This window comes from Heterocephalus glaber, unplaced genomic scaffold (assembly GCF_053883595.1).
Source record: "Heterocephalus glaber isolate CG9 unplaced genomic scaffold, H.glaber_assembly_v1.0 deba00000470, whole genome shotgun sequence".
NCBI lineage: Eukaryota > Metazoa > Chordata > Mammalia > Rodentia > Bathyergidae > Heterocephalus > Heterocephalus glaber.
This window is the reverse complement of record NW_028258145.1, coordinates 8,854,682-8,872,484: the sequence shown is the minus strand read 5'-3', so window position 1 is coordinate 8,872,484 and position 17,803 is coordinate 8,854,682. Positions and strand designations below refer to the sequence as shown.

Genomic DNA, 17,803 nt, shown 5'->3' with positions numbered 1-17,803 from the left:
TCTTTCCTCCCCCTTTCTTTCCTTTTTTTTTTTTTTAACATTCCTTGTGTTTCCAAAATCCTTATTTTTTCTACAAATGAGTTACACACCAGCTCCTCTTACTCCTTCACTGTCTGTAAGCATAAGGGGACTTTAGCTATTTACTGAAAAGGGAGAATAAGGTCTACCTACCTGACTTGTATATCATTAAGTCTCATAAACTCTCTTTTCCTTTTCTTTCTTGAAGGATACCAGGATACCAGGATACCAGGTTGAAACCTGGCCTAAGAGTTTCTTCTGTCAGTGCCCTCAGTGGGAGCAGCATTCCCATGGTTCCAGCTACTGTCCTCTTGTGTCCTGGGCACATCCTGGGTGTTCTTTCATGGTCAGTCAATTCCACAACAAGCTTGCAGCTAATATATAAAAAGAAGAATGAAAAAAATCAGGAAGGCTCTATTCTCCATCCTGGGGTGATGCTCAAGCTTCCTAATTCCATACACAGGGCTGTCATGGTGGTTTTCAAAGTGTGTTCCAGATGACAGCAGCATCACACCAAAAGGTAGGCTCATCCTAGTCCACCTAGCCCTGTGAGTCAGAGTCCTGCTGGGCTTCTGGTCTGTGTGCACAGGACCTCTAGGACCCTGATGCCTGCTCTAGTTTGTGAATCACTGGACATTGTCTTGATGAGCTGCAAATTGATTACCAGATGTATTTGCATCTCAGTGTGGGGTTGGCCCCTCTCTGGCACAGGGGAGGCTTCTGGGTGGATCTACTCATTACGTTCCCTGAGGAGGGGGAACAGGCTGGCCTGGCTTTGGAAGCACTGCCTGGATTGAGTGCATTCTCACGCCACAGGCAGACTGTTTGGGATTTAGAATCATCTCTTGGCATGAACTGAAAGATGCCCCCCACTTGCTTTAGAAAGGGGAGTGGCAAGGCAACAACAATTTTTGAGGGAAAGAAAGTTGGTATCAGGCAGTCTCTTTAAGAGTTACCCCCACAGTGTTTAAATTTTGTGGTGGTGCACTTATCTGTGCTCCTTTGGTCTTCAGAAAGCATTCACTCTTCTAAATAAGACCTGAATAGTTTTAGGAAACAACATGTGAATCCAACTGGGACTGCACTCTTTTCTTTTCCACAATGTGTTTAAAACTAGGCAGCAAACCTCTCCTCTGTCATCATTTTACACGTATTTAGCTTCTTGAATGCTTTGTAATTCATTCCTTGACATTTTTCCTTTTTGCAGTGTAGGGGTAGAAAAAGGAGCAACCTCTTTCCTGCCCATTTCAATGATCATGGCTGATACTGGTATAACAAAGGTCAGGTTACTAAGCAAAAACATAAAACTTTATTTGATCATAGTTTGACATGACACAGGAGTCTTTGGATAGAAGACTCAAAAACCCAGAGTGAACTACCCACTTGTGTGCTTAGGTTCAATGAGGTAGGGAGAGTTGGGTAGACATGTGAGTCTCCCAAGGGTCTGAACTGAGGGAAATGGGCTGAGGGGATCCAGCAAGACCTAGTCAGGTTCTCTTTGTCCTCCTTGTGCATCTTTCCTTCCTCCCAGGTGAGGAGCAGGGCCCCTGCTGGAATGAGGGTCTTACCATCTACCCTCACATGAGGTGGGTCAGAGAATTTCTTTATGGCAGCTCTAAGACAAAAGGGAGAGGAGGAAATAATGGTATTTTTAGGCTTAAGCCTGGCTTTAGGAACAGCGTTCTAGTTTCTATGATCTTCCGTGGGAAGAGGAATTCATATTCTCTAGCTTGCCATGGGGCTGGCTGGGGAGAAAGAGGTCCACAAAGACTTCACTTCTGAGGCCTTCACTTTGAGAAATTGTGACAAGAGCCCTGAAAGACGCAGTTCTCCACATCCCTTGGGTGTTTCTGGCAGCAGCCATCACAGCCTCAGCCATGGACCTTGCACTCTGAAGAAGTGCACAGCATGGTGACTTTCATGGTAAGACATTGGGATACTGCAGCACTAGACAGTCACAAGTCCTTGGGTTCACTGCTCACATCTCAGAATGCACGTGTCACAATCTACTCTGCCACAAAAAGGATAAAGTTGAGCCAATTGCAGAAAAATGATGCACCTTGGGACCATAATGTTAAGTAACATGAATTAGACACACAAGCCTAATATATCACATAGTTTCTCTTAAATGCAAACCCCAAAGTTTAAATAAAGAGCAAAATAAAAGATAGATAATGGGAAGTAGGGAGATAGACTTTTCTCAGAGGGGAAGGAGTTCAAGAGATGGAGAAAGGGGGCGTTAGAGGGGAAGGGAAGGGGATGTTAAAAGGGTGAAGATGTGTTATGTACATGTGCCAACTCTCTATAATGAGTGGAATCATCATGTACTCCACACATGGGTTAATAAAAATAAAAATTACAAAAAGGAACTGAAGTGGGGACATAATCCAATGTCTGACCTGAACTGCTCCTTTTAACTATGAAAGATGTTTCTCTTACAAAGGCTTTGTCCAACTAAAGGACCCATACTGTGATAGAACTGGAGAAAAACTAAATGACCTCTCAGATTAGTTCATCCTCGTTATTCTAGACCAACAGCAAATAAATCTTTTTTTTTTTAACAGTTAAGAGCCTTTTACATATCTACACATTACAATCCCTTCAAAGTCCTGAACTTCACAGTAGAGGGCAAAAGAAAAATTAATCATTTGCTATGTAGATAATACATATAAATGTTGTTGAAAAATACTTATATATAAAGTATTATAAATATATCCACTATATATGTTGTACTATGTGATGTCACACACAATTTAGACTACATTAAAATACTACAGAAAATAACAGATAACAGAAATAGTAAATAGTGAGGTTGTTTAGTATAACTGTGTGAACTGGGTTTATATAAAAACATTGAGAGGGCTGGGGATTTAGCTCAGTGGTTTTGCTGCCTGCTGTGCAAGTGCAAGGACCCGAGTTCGATCCCCGGTACCAAAAAAAAAAAAAAAAAAACCCGAACCAAAAAACATTGAGATATAGTTGAATATTTATAGTTTGTGTGATTTGCCTGGCATCCTTCTATTTTAAACAATAGAATGTATTGAAATACTAAAAATATTGAAATATTGAAGATAAAAAATGGTGCAGCTAGGCAGTAAGCATAGAGCCTAGAGCAGTCTTCAGATAACTTGATGGATTCATGCATTGATATACTGATGAATCCTGAGTAAATGAATACACCAGCGTCTCAGTTCATCTATAAAGTGCCACTAATCATAGAAACTACCTATTAAATTATTATGAACATTAAAAGAGTTAATATATGTAAAGTACTTAAGATAGCATAGGAATTAAATAAAATCTAATATTTAAATTTAAATAACTATATTTGATGCATGTGTACTCTTTGCAAGACACAGTGGTAAGTTTGAGGAGAATTCAAATGGAATTTTCTGTGGTCTTCCTCAGTGAAGGGCACTTTAGCTCGTACTTCTGCACAATTTTGAAACATAAGTCAAAATGAAAGGGGTGCCATTCAGGTTTGTTTATTAAGAAGTAGTTGTCTGTTTTTCCTGTGTTCAGAGGAGAGGAAGTGTGGTGTTTAAGCTTAATTATGTCATTTTGATTGGCTTGAAAGTCACCTAAGGGATTCATAGAGTGTACTCTTGGGTGTGTTGTGTGTGGGAGGTCATGGCAGTGTGACCTTGGGGACTATATCTGGCTTCTGGTCCCTTTCTCTCTGGCACTGTTTCCTGCTCTACTTCTAGGCCACCGTGAACTGAGCATCTTTGGTCCACCACATGTTTCTATCATAATATTTATGCCTTGGAGCCAGCTTACCATGGACTGAATCCCCTTAACACATAAGCCAAAACAAATTTCTCCTACCTTAAATTGTAGGTGTTGGATATTGTGTCTCAGTGATGGTGTGTCTGCAATTAATAGAAAATTGATACCAGAGGTCGTTGTGACTACACCTGACCATGTTATTCAGAAGCCTTTAGAAGTAGTTTGCAGGAGGAGTACAGAAATGTTTGGAGATGCTGTCTAGAGAAGCCCTAGAATGTTATCAGCAATGCTTTACAGGCAATTCTGGTCAGAGATCAGAAGACTGGAATGCTGATAGGAAAGCAGACAATAACAATAAAGGCAGGCTGAGTTTTAGAAAGGGAACAAAAACTCTATTGGAAATTGGACTAGAGATCAAAATTTACATTCTGGCAAAAATGTGTCTACATTTTGCTCATGTCCTGAGACATTGTGGGAGACTAAGATTAAAGGTGGTGGACTAATTGATCTTGTGGAGGAAATTTGAAAGTAGCCCAAAACATGGGTACTTCTGGCTGCTTTTAACTAGATTTATAAGGAAAAAACAGAACGAAAAAGCAGAGCAGAAATATTTGAAAAAATTAAATTTTTCCCCAAAGAACCATGTGTAGACTTGGAGATTAGTGCCATTAAAAATGTATAAATACTTTGTAGAGGGACAAGAAAAAAGTTGGCTTGAGAACATTTCCAAAATTAGAAAGATCCCAGGCTCAAGGGTACAAAAGTATAAATTTTTCATTTGAGAAGAGACTCCTTGGGACCTCTGCTCAAGAAGGGCCTCCTAGAGAATTGGCCTCCCAGTATTCATTGTGCTGTGTTCAGCCATTCAGGTACTCAGAGGCCACTGCAGCTGTGGTCCAAAGAGGCCTGGCTATTGCTTGAGCTGGTGGAAGACCTTTGCATCATCCAAATTGTGTTGGTTTTATAAGCATGCACAGTGCAAGAGTTTTGGAGACAGGGAGGCTTCCACTCAGATTTCAAAGGAAGGCCTGAGAGATCAGCCAAGAAGCCCCTGAGAGAACAGTGCATGTGAAGTAGTGGGAATGAAGTAAAAAATGCAGTAGAGACCACCAGGAAGTTGAGATAACAGGATCACAAAATGTCTGCCAGAAACCTTGCATAATGGTCCTCTTTTGTGTGCTAACTTCCAAGGTCCCTTCTCCTATGGACTGAACTGTGTCCACCAGATTCCTGTGTAGGAAGTACTAACTTTCTACATGACTGTATTGGGAGTCAGTGCTTTCAGGAGCAAATTCAGATTGAATGAGGTCATAAGGATGTGGCCCTAGTCTGGTAGGACTATGAGAGGAGAAAGAGATGCCAAGGATGCGCGCACAGACAGGACATGCTTGTCAGGACCCAGAGAGAAGGAAAAGGGTCCATCCGAAAGCCAGGGGGAGAGGCATCACCAGAAACTGACCATACTGGTTCCCTGGTCTCAGGCTCACAGGATCCAGTCCTGTAAGAAAGTAAAGTTCTGTTATTTAATCCGTCATTGCCTGTGATGTATTGTGATGGTAGCTTGGGATAATAGAACCTCTGATCTGAAATTTTAGAGACAGCTGTTGGAGTATAAAGACTTGATCTTTTCCATCCTATTCCTTTCCTGACTGTCCTACTCCATGCCCTAAGAATCTTGTCTTTAGGTAGGACTCAGTCCAGAATCTCAGGCCTGGACCCTCCTCTCAGGAGAAATGAACCTCAATCTCAAGTATTAGCTCACTAACCACCACTCTAATAATATTCACTAGCCAACTGATAGTGTCAAAGCTTTAGAGAAATTAAAAACTTCTTTCCAGCCCTAAAAACTGGCCAAGATGAATTTCAGCATGGGGACTTACAGGTGGCAGGACAAGAGAGTGTCTCTTTTGGGTTAAATACTGTTCTTTGAAATTCATGCCCATTTACAATTTGTGAATGGAACTTTATTTGGAAACAGAGCCATTGCAGAGGCAATAAATTTAAGATGGTGGAGGGTGCGATCCAGTGTGACTGGTGTTCTTTATAAGAAGAGGAAATTTAGACAAATTCATGGAGAGAAAGCCTGGTGAAGATAGAGGTAGAGGTGGGAGTGGTGCATTTACCAGCCAAGGAACACTGGGGATTCCTGACAACCACTGGAAGCTCAAGGAGACAAGGAAGGATTCTTCCCTGCAGCCTTCTGATGGAGCACGGCTTGATCTCTGATTTCTACCTTCTAGAACCATGACAGAAAATGTTGTTTTAGCCACTCAGTAATTTGTTATAGAAACCATAGGAAACTAATGTAATGCCTAATAGAAATAGCTTACTTTTGGAAACAATATATAAAATTTGGTATGAATCAATCTCTCAAATTGCAGTAATCCCCAAACATCACTGTATAACCTATGACTATGGTTTAGAAGAGCACTAGCACAGTGGCAGAATGCTTGGTGATTCCTTCAAATATCTGTTGCGTGCCTGCTATGTTCTATGCAATATCCTAAGTAGGGACAATGCAGGTATAGACAAATCTCAGGAGATTCTTTCTACACTCTTTCTCCTGCAGCATGGAACAGCTGGAATCTTCTCTGTATGTCCTTCTGTACATTTTCAGTTAACCACTGCAGCAATAGGGGCAGGCAGGGTGGGCAAAGCCATGAAAGAAAGGATGCTGTCTTTGCTTCACCTATGAGACACCCACATCCATATCATATCTGTTCCCCCATACTTTCCTCACTTTCTGTCAAGAAATCAGAGGTCCAGGGCTTATTTATATCCATAATGCCTTGCAAGAGGAGCTTGGATTGAGGGACAGCAACAACACCTTTGTTATCTAGAGAGAAAATAGGGAGTAGGCCAGGCCCAGTGGATGAAAGGGACATGGAAAAACAGTCATAGAGTAGAAAATGTGGAAAACGCACAAAGAAACCCAGAGATATGGAAAGGGCTACTGCTCACTCCTTCACCGAGCACAGTAGAAATGCTGGGGATGAGGTGGAGTGGAGGACGACTAGAGGTGCTGAGGACGTTTCATGATGCTTATTCCTTACGCTGAGAAGACTGGTCTATTAACTACTGTCATTCCCTTATTATTTTGTTAGGAAATTTTGATTTATTTTTTCCTAAAAGCTATAATTACACAAAATTGTAAAAACGAAGATTGGAATGAAAGGCAGAATTCAAATGTATCGTCCTCTTCTACAGAGTAGACTACTGTCCTCACTGAAGGGTTCATGAGAGAAGTGTGATGTTGGAGTAAGGGGAACTTACAGCTCGGGTGGTGTCCTTGGGACCACAAGTGTTTTGTATTTTGGATATTTTGGGGACTTTTGTGGATTTTGGAATATTTGCATATACATAATGAGATATTTTGGGGAGGAAACCAAGTCTAAACACAAAATTATCTGTGCTTCATGTATATTTTATCTGCACAGCCTGAAGGTAATTTATACAATATATTTAATAATTTTGTGCACGAAGCAACATTCATGGTGTGGATGTTCCCACCTGAGGTATCATTGTGGTGCTCAAAAAGTGTCTGATTTTGCAGTATTTCTGATGTCAGATTTTCAGATGAGGAGTCCTCAACCAGTTATTTCCTTTGTCTAAAATACCCAAGTTTCAGGTGTGGTGCTGCATGGCAGAAAGATGATATTAAGGCAGAAGTTTAACTGCTATGAGAGTTTTATTTTCTCTTAAAATCCCACTAATCAGAAGCAGCTACTTGGTTGTGAGGAGGAGTAGCAGCTGGAGTGTGCCTGGCTGCTGGGACAGGGCTTGGGCAGAGCACTTCTGGACATCATCATGTGGGCACCCTAGCCCAGTGAGGTGGATGTGATGGTGACCCTCATTCCACCAAAGGAGAGATGGAGAGGTAAGAGCTGGTGGCTGGCTGAGGATTTCATATGGAGACTGGAGCTTAGAACCGAGGAGTCCACAGTCACATTAGGCTTCTTCGTGGACCATGGGTGCAATAATCAGTTTACGCTCTTCCTCCAACGAATGGGTGCCACCTTCTACTTACTGAATCAAATTCTCTTATGGAAATCTCCATTTCCATAAGCCATCCAAGGTGATTTTTTTTTTGCAGGTTGACAGAAGTCTGAGACTCACTGAGCTGCTCTTGTGGTTAGAGGGCTAAGGAGAGGAAGTCGGGACAAAGCTGCCTTTGTGCTCCCTGAAGATGGATCCTTGTCCTACATCATGAAACGCAAGTGTCAGACATATGGCAAAGCCATTTTCCTTTTTACCCAGGAGGATTTGAGTGGGGCAATGGAAAGGTGAGAGGAAAATGGGACCAAAAGAAGTAGTAAAGGGGAAAAATGTAAAAGATAAGAAAGGCAAATGAAGCAAAGAAATGACATGAATGAGCAATTGAAGTGGCAGGAGAGGAAATGTTACAGGGCCTCTCTCAAAGCCAAGGGAAAAAAGATCAAATATTTCAACTTCATTGGCTTCCCTTTGTTCCAATGCGATCACCCACTATTCTTTCACTTTCTCTCTCCTTTACTTCATCGAAGATTGTGAGGGTGCAGAAAAATTCTATGTTAAAGTCAAGGTGAAAGGGGCAACCGTCATTCATGAGCAATTTGAGACATTTTACTTAGCAGAAAATGACAATGATAAAAATAACTTCCTTCTCCCCATCCACCCAAATAGTGAATGCAAAATTCACCACCAACCACCGAGATTTTGATTCCTTTATAATTCACCTTGAATTTCTGAATCAGAATCTCATGTCCACATTGAAAAACCTTCTCAGGTGATTTTGATGTGTGTCGTTACTTAATAATCCCCAGGCCAGATCATCTTGAGGGCCCTTTTTAACTCTGACAATCGATTTTTACCAAGTGTTCTCAGAACAAATGTCACAGGTGTGTGGGGAGGAATTTCATCTTGCTTTGGATTTGAAATAGAAGTCTCCCAGCATTCCTTAATACACGGGCCAATGTTCACCTCCCACACTGCCCACCCACTTGCAGTGCTGTTTGTTTTCATGTTAGGAGTGGTTTTATGGAACACAGGCATTCTCCCAGAGGACGCTGTGCATTAATAACAGAACAGGACAGGCACATCAATGCCACCTCTGGGATGAGAGGGCTGCAGTGTTGAGCTCCCTGGGGACCATGGTCTCCAGTGGAACTGAGCATTACTACTCCAGTTAAAAACAGGCTACAAAGGACAAAAAAGTAAAAATGAAAATGCCTGGGAAACGAGCTCTTTTGCTTTTGATGAGAGGGATAAATGAGGCCCTGTAGAGCAGGGACCCCTGCACAGGCTGGGGGAGCACACAGGCAAGCAGAAGAAAGTGGAGAAGGACATGGGGGCCAGGAGGGGGCTGTCAGCCATCACTGGCATTCTTCTGAGCAACCTCCCAGGGCTCTTTGGGTGTGCTGATGGGGCCAGCAGGGGCCAAGGAGTGGAGGGAGGGTGGTGAGGGATGTTACCTTTTTTGTTGAGCACAAGAAATGACACCTCCTCATTCTATCTAATTTATTTCAAGATTCCATTTCATTGTTATCTATAACAAAACTTTATAATTTCTAATTGATACTCAATAATTATGCATATTTTGAGGGTGCAGTGGGGTATTTCAATAGTTATCCAAGGTTTAACAATCAGATCAGAGTAACTGACATCAAAACTATCATTTCTGTGTGTTGAGAGCATTCAAAATTCTCTTTATCAGCTATTTTGAGATACATATTTAAGTGTCACGGCCCATAGTTATCCCACTGTACTATAGTTCTCCTCTCTCTTGACCCAGTGTTTCTCTCTCTTCGACTCTGTAGAAGACACTTTCACACTGGCCACATGGACAAGGAAGCCATCTTGGCAAAGATGACTGACATTTGCAAAATGATGTCTCAGATATTTTCTGCTGCCATGAGCTTGGGAAGGCACATGCATGTATGTCTACGTCCACAAACACATGCATGCTGTGTACACATACATGTGTGTGTGTGTGCGTGTGCATGTGTGAGGTGAGGGGTCCATGTGTGCCTTCTGTGCAGAATTACCCCTTGGCCAACTCACCACAACTCAAGGGCCCCCCATTTTACAGCCAAGCTAATTGAGGCTGCAAAGCTTGCAAAGAGAATCTGGAACTGGAGCACGTTGTAGTCTTCAAAACCAGTGTACTCTCTGCTCACCCATTCTAATTTTCCAGTTTGAGACAGGAGAAGGGGCTACATCTCCCCCAAGAGGTAATTTTAAATTATTTTCTTTCTTCTACCACTGACAGCTGCAGCTGCCTCAAAGCCCTTGCTCACATCTTATAGCTATGTCAGATGCCCGTGGCTACTCTGGGAGACTTTTGCTTCAGCTGTGGAAAACTTTGGTTATGGGTCTGTCCCAGATGATGGTGCCCTGCAGGCTCTCTGAATGACTCTGCCTCTCTGTAGCCATTTCTGATAGCCCTACTCCAGTCAGTGAGTAGCCCTTTCCCTTCCCACAACCAAGTAGAAAGTCTGTGCTTTGCTAGCAAGATATTGGACATGCACAGGCCTGCCTGTATGAGCATTTTCCTCCTCACCCTTAGCAGATTAGTTTGTGTCCTATTTTCCTTTGTGCTGTAAGTGTAGCACAAGTCCTACTAAGGCTTTTTTCAGATGGTTTTATTTTTACCAATTTATGATTTCGCTCTTGAGTAGAGCAGGCTGAGTTGGTTACAGAAAGACCTGGCAACATTCAAGCATGCTGGTCATGACCATGACCAGCAGCCAGAACTGGTAACATTGAGGAGGGTACACGGCCATTCTCTGTAATGACAGAGAACAACAGAAAGCTCCTGGGAGCTGCTAACTCTGGCTGCTGGAAAAGTCCCAGAGAGCTGCTGGGAGCTGCTGGCTTCAGCTGCCAGAAGGGCAGCAAGGAAGGCCACTAACAATAAGAGCTGAATGTAGCTGGCCTTCAAAGCTCAGACCTGCTACCAGTAAGGGAGCTTTACCTATTCTTGATTTCTATCTGAATTGAGCAAAAGAACCCTCAGCCAATTGGGAACATGGTGAGGCTGGCCCCCATGCAAAGGCACATGTTTTGTGCTGAACATGTTTGTTCTCTGGGTTGATGTCTATCAGAAATCAAGATATGTCCTTCCATCCCAGAACTAATTTTAATCTTACTTACTTTTCTTTTCTGAGTGTCACAGGCATCTCATTTTTTAACTTTCCTACTTGCTGGCTGCCTGGTCAGTCAGGCTCTCTTTCTTGACCCTCATCTGACTGGTACCCAGGTGCATGACCTTGCACCTCCTACACTCAGCTTCTGTTCTTGGTGTCTGCTAGGAACACAGATAGTTCTCATCATTATCCAACTTCACTGCATTTTGAGGTCTCTTCAGGATGCTGGGAAAAATTCTAGCATTAAAGGCAAACCCAAGGAAGATGAGTTCAGAATCATACAGCAAACTTTGAGAACCACTGTGGAACTTGAAAAGCAGGCAGAACTTTCAAAATAACATTTCCTGAACATCTACTTTGTGTTAGACTCCTGGGAAGTAAAAGTGTGTAAGTTTGCTACCATATGCAGTAAAAGGGACAGAAAAGCTATAAAATGAAAATTGCTATGTTTCTCACCCCTTTGCCTCCTGGGAGCACATTGAATTAGAACATTTTAATCTTCTTAAGTGTGCTGCAGGTCTTGCTCAACCTTGATGATGGGGACAAGGGGTGCCATAATAAATGAGCCCCGCAGATAATTTAGATGCCTTATTGCACCATTACTTTTGACCTGCTCTCTCATCAAAGCTTTGAGAAATGCCTCTGACATGCAGCAAAATGGACTCAATTGAGCCTCATCTCTTACTTTTCTTGCTTATCCTTTTGTGGAAGTGCTAACGAGGACTAAATTGCCCAAAAGGTGGGCAGCAGGAGGGTGCACACACAGATTGTAAGAGCCTACACCACTGTCTTCTCAACATGATCAAAATATCTACTAAGGTCTATTTATCATAAGGAAAAAATCACAATGACCCACAAGGGGCTGCTGGTGTGAGTGTTTACATTCTATTATTAGCTAGCCTTCTTAGCTGTGTTTTACTGTTGATGTACTTGAACAATTGAGCCTGAAGTAGAGCACTCAAGACTGATGTCTAGCAACCACACTGTCTAGCTCAGACCACCTACTAAGCCACTGCACACAGAAGTGACCAACAAACGCCACTCTGCTTCCAGTGTCCAGTCATGTTTCAACCCAGGAATTCTCCAGACATGTCACCCATGGTCCCACTTCCATCCATGTCTCTCCCTCCTTACTTCTCAGTTTGCAGAGCTTCCTCTGACTCACACATGCTCTGCCACCTTTATTTACCTATTTCCAAATCAGACAGGTTCTGCTGCTCCTCACAAGATGGCTTGATGATAAGACAAAGAATTAGAGGTGTTTATCACAGCATCAGCCCCTTTTCCAAACTGGACTTCCAGCCGATGTGAGTTCCTGTTTTTCTCTGTGTATTTTCTCCTTTGGCTGAAGCTTATGATTGTTCCAAATGGCAACAGATACATAACTTATTCTGTTTCTTTCCCTTCGTTAGGACACATCTAGACTAAAACAAAAGACTGGTTTTAAATTAATTAGCTTCGTGAGGATGGCAACATTTAAGGGATTCAACCAATTCAAGGGCATCCACTATTCTGCTGAAGGCCTGCTCAGTGGAGAGGCCTAAATCATTATTTATTCAGTGCTGTGAGCATTTCTTGGACAGAGTTATATCTATCTATGGTACCTAAAAAAATCAAAGTTCTGAGCCCTGGATTTTACAGAAGCAATGTTGTAACAGTATTTGCAGATCAAGGTGCCTAGAGTCCAGGCTTCTGGAGAGGAATAGGGCAGACCAGCTGAGGAAATAGCAGCAGAATTTGCTCATGAGCTTTGACTCTGGCAGAAAGTTGAATGTTGGATTAAATTCCCACGATGAGTCCTCCATTTTTACAGATGAGCCAACTGAGGCTCCACCTACTGGCTGATGTCTGGATCGCCTAGCAGAGAACACGGGGCTCCCCTCTATGCAGAGGGCTCATTCTGCTGGGGCATCCACGGCAGACACAGGACAGGAAGGGGGTCTTTCTGCCCATCTTTGGCTAGTGGGTCCACCTCGAAGACAAGTGCCTCTTCCCACCTCCCAACCAACCTGAGAAGCTGCTCATGTAAATAGAATCACTATTTTCGTTAAACAGAGTTTAACTCTTTCTAAAACAGCCATTTATTTGTGAAGACTATTTTATGTTAATTTAATTATAAGAAAATTGAAAAGTGTAATACATAGCTAAGCCCTTAAGGCCAGCTAATCTATTTGGATTGTAACAAATATAATTTTTATTAGCTCAGCCTATTTAGATGGTAACGAGTATAACCTTTCCACAGACATTGCAGACTCTGAGTTATGGTCTATTTTTATGTAAAACGAGCCTTGAGTAGAATAAGAAGAAAGTTCTTTTTATCTGTCATTGTGTTATGGAATCATTATATTAATGAGAGTGGAATCAGAACTGTTCCTATTATCTTAGAAAGGAACTCATGTCTTCCCTAGGTGTGACTGAAAAGAAAAAAAGACCCAGGTAGTTATCAGAAAAGTGATCAGCCTTATGAAGAGGTAAGACATTCTGAAACTTCCCTTGGGTAAAATATGTTGCTTTTTAAGAAGGAAAGTTAATTTTTTTTCACCAATCAGACTAATCCATTCAGAACCTCACCTGTCTTGGAACACAGATGAGTACTGGGAAACAACTAAAAAGGAGACCCAAGAGGCCAAAAATGCTGCCACAAAGTCTAAGGTCCATGGAGTCTGAGGTCCCTGGAGTAGTAAAGTCCCCTACCTTACCTGGTTTTCCTGTTTTTGCCTGCCGGCAGACATTCCAATGAACTGATGACAGCATTAATAGCATTAATATATGCAGCTGTGTCAGGGATTAGGCTCCTGAACCAGCCTGGCTGTAGACCAATCTTAGCTCTGCTACTTTACAGGGGTGACTTATGTACCTCAGTTTCCTCTTTCCTAAAGGGAGGATAATGACTCAAATACCTCAGTCAGAGAGATGCATGAGGACTTGGAGTTTTGTGCATGTTAGTCAGCTTTCTGTTATTGTACTATAATCCCCAAGATAACTAATAGAGAAAGGTAGGTTTGTTTTGGCTCACAGCTCTCAGGTTTCAGACCAGGAGCAGCTGGCCCATTGTTTTGGATCCATGATGGGGCAGCCCATCATGAAGGCAGTGCATGATGGAGAGAGGAAGCTGCTTACCTCATGGTGGTCAGGAAGTGGTAAAAGGAAGAGAAAATAGGGTAGAATTCCCAACTTTCCTCTGAAGCCAAGCCTCTAATGATATAAGACCTCCACTAAGTCCCACTTCTTATAGGATCCACCACCTTCCCCAGGACAAGTTGGGGACCAAGCCTTTAACCCAAGGGACTTTGGAGGACCTTCTAGATCCAAACTATAGCAATTAATAAAGAATTTTGAACAGCTCCTGGCATGTAGGATGTAAACATTAGCAGTGCATTAACATTCAAGTGAAAGTAGCATTATTGTTGCTGTTTTCTTTCTGAAATGACATTTTATCTTAAGCTCTGGTGCCCGCATAGCATGAAAATACTGCATGTTCTTGAACTCTTCTCTTAATTTTTTTCTCATCTGCTAACAATAGTTTTAAAATAGTTTAAAACACATTTAAAGAAGTGAGTGCAAAATTTGGGAGACTTTTCAGCGCAGGGAGCCCTGGTGAGTGTCAAACCTGGAGCAAGGTGCTCACCATGATAGATGAGTCTGGGGAGTGGTTTCTCAGGCAAAGTAGCATTTTCCAGACTCAACAGACCTTGTGGGACATGACTGGTTATAGAGGATGCAGTGTGGGCACAGGCACGGGAGCCAAGCTCCTGGGCTTGTGATCTCACTCTAACCTGTGCAGCTGTGACCATGGAATCTGAGAGCTTCCTGAAATCTGAGGGAGGGGGACAGGGGCAGCACTGCTGTTGCACCTATTAATGGGAAAGGGCACAGTGTGTGATATTGCATTTGTCAGCTTTCCATCTCTGATCAAATAACTGAGAAGAATAACTTAAGGGAGAAAATGTTTACTGCTTTATTTTGCTTTAAGAAGTTTCAGTCCATGGTGCACTGGTTCCATTTCTGTGGGTCTGGGATGAGTCCAAACATCACAGCAGAAGGGTGTGGCAGAGGAAACCTGCTTACCTCATGGCAGTCAGGAAGTAGAGAGAGGTGGAAAGAGCTAGAGAGGAAGGGGCCAGGGCCTAGACAGAATTCCCACTTTCATACCCCCATGACTCACTTCTTTCAGTGATGTCCCAGCTCCTGTTCCCATCATTTCCCAATAATCCCATCAGTCATGGCCAAGCAATGGATGAATCCACTCACCAAGTTAAAGTGCTCTCCATCCCATTCCTTCAAAAGCTGACAACCACAATTTAAATATAATGAGCTCCTGGGGGTCATTTTAGATAACCACCTTAAGAGATACCTGGCAAAAGAAAAATGCTAGCAATGAGAACATTTTTGGCACCAAGAAATTGGCTGTGGTGCAGTAGAAAAGAATCAAAAACAGTGTTGAAAGAGTGGCTCAGGCCATTGCTCACTGAGTGTTGTCCTAAGCAAGAGTGGTTCTTGAAAATGGCCATGAATCCTTTGCCTCTTGTCCCATTAAGAGGCAGAGGCTAGGCACCCTGGCCAGGCAGCTCCTTCAGATGACCATGAGGTATGTTGGGATGTGAGAAGATGTGGCTCAGCCAGACAGGTGGGAAATGCAGGTCCAGAGGCTGCTTTGAGGCAATGGTGGGCAAAGTTCAGGCCATGTGACCAGGAGAGAGGCTCAGTCCACTCACAGCCTTTGCCTGTCATGAGGTGAGGAAGGACACCCACAGGAGCAGGGGCCACAGCAGCAGAATGAGCCAGACTACCCACTCATGTGAGAAGGATGAGCTCTTTGTAGCCACACAGGTATATTTTTCAATGGGGATGCAGAGTTTCTGGGTGCATTAATATGACATGTGTGTAAAATGTGTAACAATTCAATCAAGGTGATAAACATTTCCAACTCTTCCAATGTTCATCATGTTTATATGTGGGCAATTTCTTCTAGTCATTTTGAAATACAGACTATTGTAAATAATAATTCCTCTCCAGTACTATGGAAAACCAGAGCTAATTCATCCTCTCAACCATATTTTGGGCTTCTTATCTAACTTCTTTTCTTCTCTTCTAGTGACCACTCTTTTCCCGCTTTTTATGAGATAAACTTTTTAGTACCCCAAAAATGAGTGGCAGCATGTGATATTTGTCTTTGTGTGTCTGTCCTATTTCACTTAACATAGTGATCTCCAGTTTTATTCATGTTACTGCAAATGGTAGGATTTCATTTTTTATGGCTGAATAATATTCCATTGCATATATATTTCCCATTTTCCTTATCCATTCATCCACTGGTGGATATCTAGGTGGATTCCATTTCTTAGCTGTTGTGCATTGTGTTGCAGTCAGCTTGGGAGGATGAGAATCTCTTTGGTACATAGTCTCATCTCCTTTGAATATTTACTCAGTAGTAGGATAACTGGGTCCTGTGGGATTGTTAGTTGTCTAGTAGCCACATAGTCTTGATGTGGTTTGTTTCATTCATATTCTGACCCAGACATTTTAATTTTCACAAAAATTCCCGAGGGAAGCCGGGCTGATTCACCCCACTTTACAGATCAGAAACAAAAGCACTTGGCTTCATATGTTACACCAGTCAGTGGCCCCCTCCTGCAAGGCCACCTGACCCAAAACTCAAGGTTCCTTCTGGCTGCCAATCTTCAGAACCTTTTACTTAAGTAAATCTGGAGGTCAATCTTGTTTTTATCACAGTTTTTCTGAGGATATCAAGTCAATTCAAAGATCATTTCATTTTCTTAGTGGAGTTGGCTCCTGCAACTGCAGGCTCCCCATCCACGGAGGGAAAATATTTTTTAAACACATTAAGTCACCACTGATGCATAGTATATAGTTAAATAATGGTTATTTCTGTACTAAACATGTACCACCTTTTTTCTTGTTACTATTTTCTAAATGACAGAGTGTTTACATTGTATTAGCTACTATAAGTTATTTGGACATGGTTTAGAGTAGTCTGAAAGCTGTGTGTGTGGTCTGTGTGAATATCATGTCATTTCATATGAGGGACTAGAGTGTCCTGGGAACAGTCATCTGCCAACACTGAGGGCTGATGATTTCATCTTGGGTAAGACACAGGTGGGGTGTGTATTGTTCCACAAACATCAGTAGGGTGGTTTTAATCAAGGCTCTACAAAGCAGCCTTGGCATGGGTAGGCTGCCCATTAACTTGGTACCTGGGGGTCAAGCTTTGCACTGGCTGGGTGCTGGGAGATTTTGTCGTCAAAGGCCGACAGTAAATACTTTAAACTTTGCAAGTCCCACAATCTCTGTCACAATGACTCCATTTTGCTGTTGTGTTTGGTTTTGTTTTCTAAGGGGTATTCCCTCAATCACTTTTTTCCCCAACAAAATGCCACTTGGGAACATTTATAGCTGCAGCTAAAAATTCAGTCAGCTGTAGCTTTGGATACTAAGAGAGGTAAACTGGAAATCTCATGGACCTGTGCACTTTCAGAACACATGTTATAAAATCCAAAGGAAGTACACTTGTACAGGATGGATAAAGTCAGCAACTGTCCTAATATACAATGTGGTTTGGGATAATGGATTAAAAATGTGTCTCCGACAAGTTAGATGCAAATGGAAGTGAGGCGCAAGGCCAGACTGTTTTGGAGGATTTGGGAAGGGGCTTGTCTTGACAGCGAAGATCTGAGGAAGACTTTTGAGTCATTATTTATTCTGAGAGTAGATGTTGAAAACAATAATATACTTAAATTCATGTATATTTTCTCCAAGTGACTTCTTGTAGGAAGATTCAGATAATTTTGCCTACTTCCTAAAGTTGCTATAATAATTCATTGAAATACTTGATGTCCAGGAGACGCTCAGGAAATATTGTTGCCCCTCACACACAGGGTGTGTATTCCAGTGTGCCGGAAACTTTACATACT

General features: G+C 42.3%; 1 long non-coding RNA gene across 6 annotated transcripts in view; it reads left to right on the top strand.

Moving 5' to 3' along the window:
- Positions 1-13,725, top strand: part of LOC101716704 (uncharacterized) — a 263,276-nt gene extending 249,551 nt beyond the window's left edge. For all 6 annotated transcript variants that reach the window (XR_015448390.1, XR_015448387.1, XR_015448389.1 and 3 more), the window contains 2 exons: positions 7,841-12,896; positions 13,280-13,725. This is a non-coding gene — a long non-coding RNA (uncharacterized LOC101716704). The remainder of the gene's footprint in view (positions 1-7,840; positions 12,897-13,279) is intronic.
- The last annotated feature ends 4,078 nt before the right edge of the window (positions 13,726-17,803 follow it).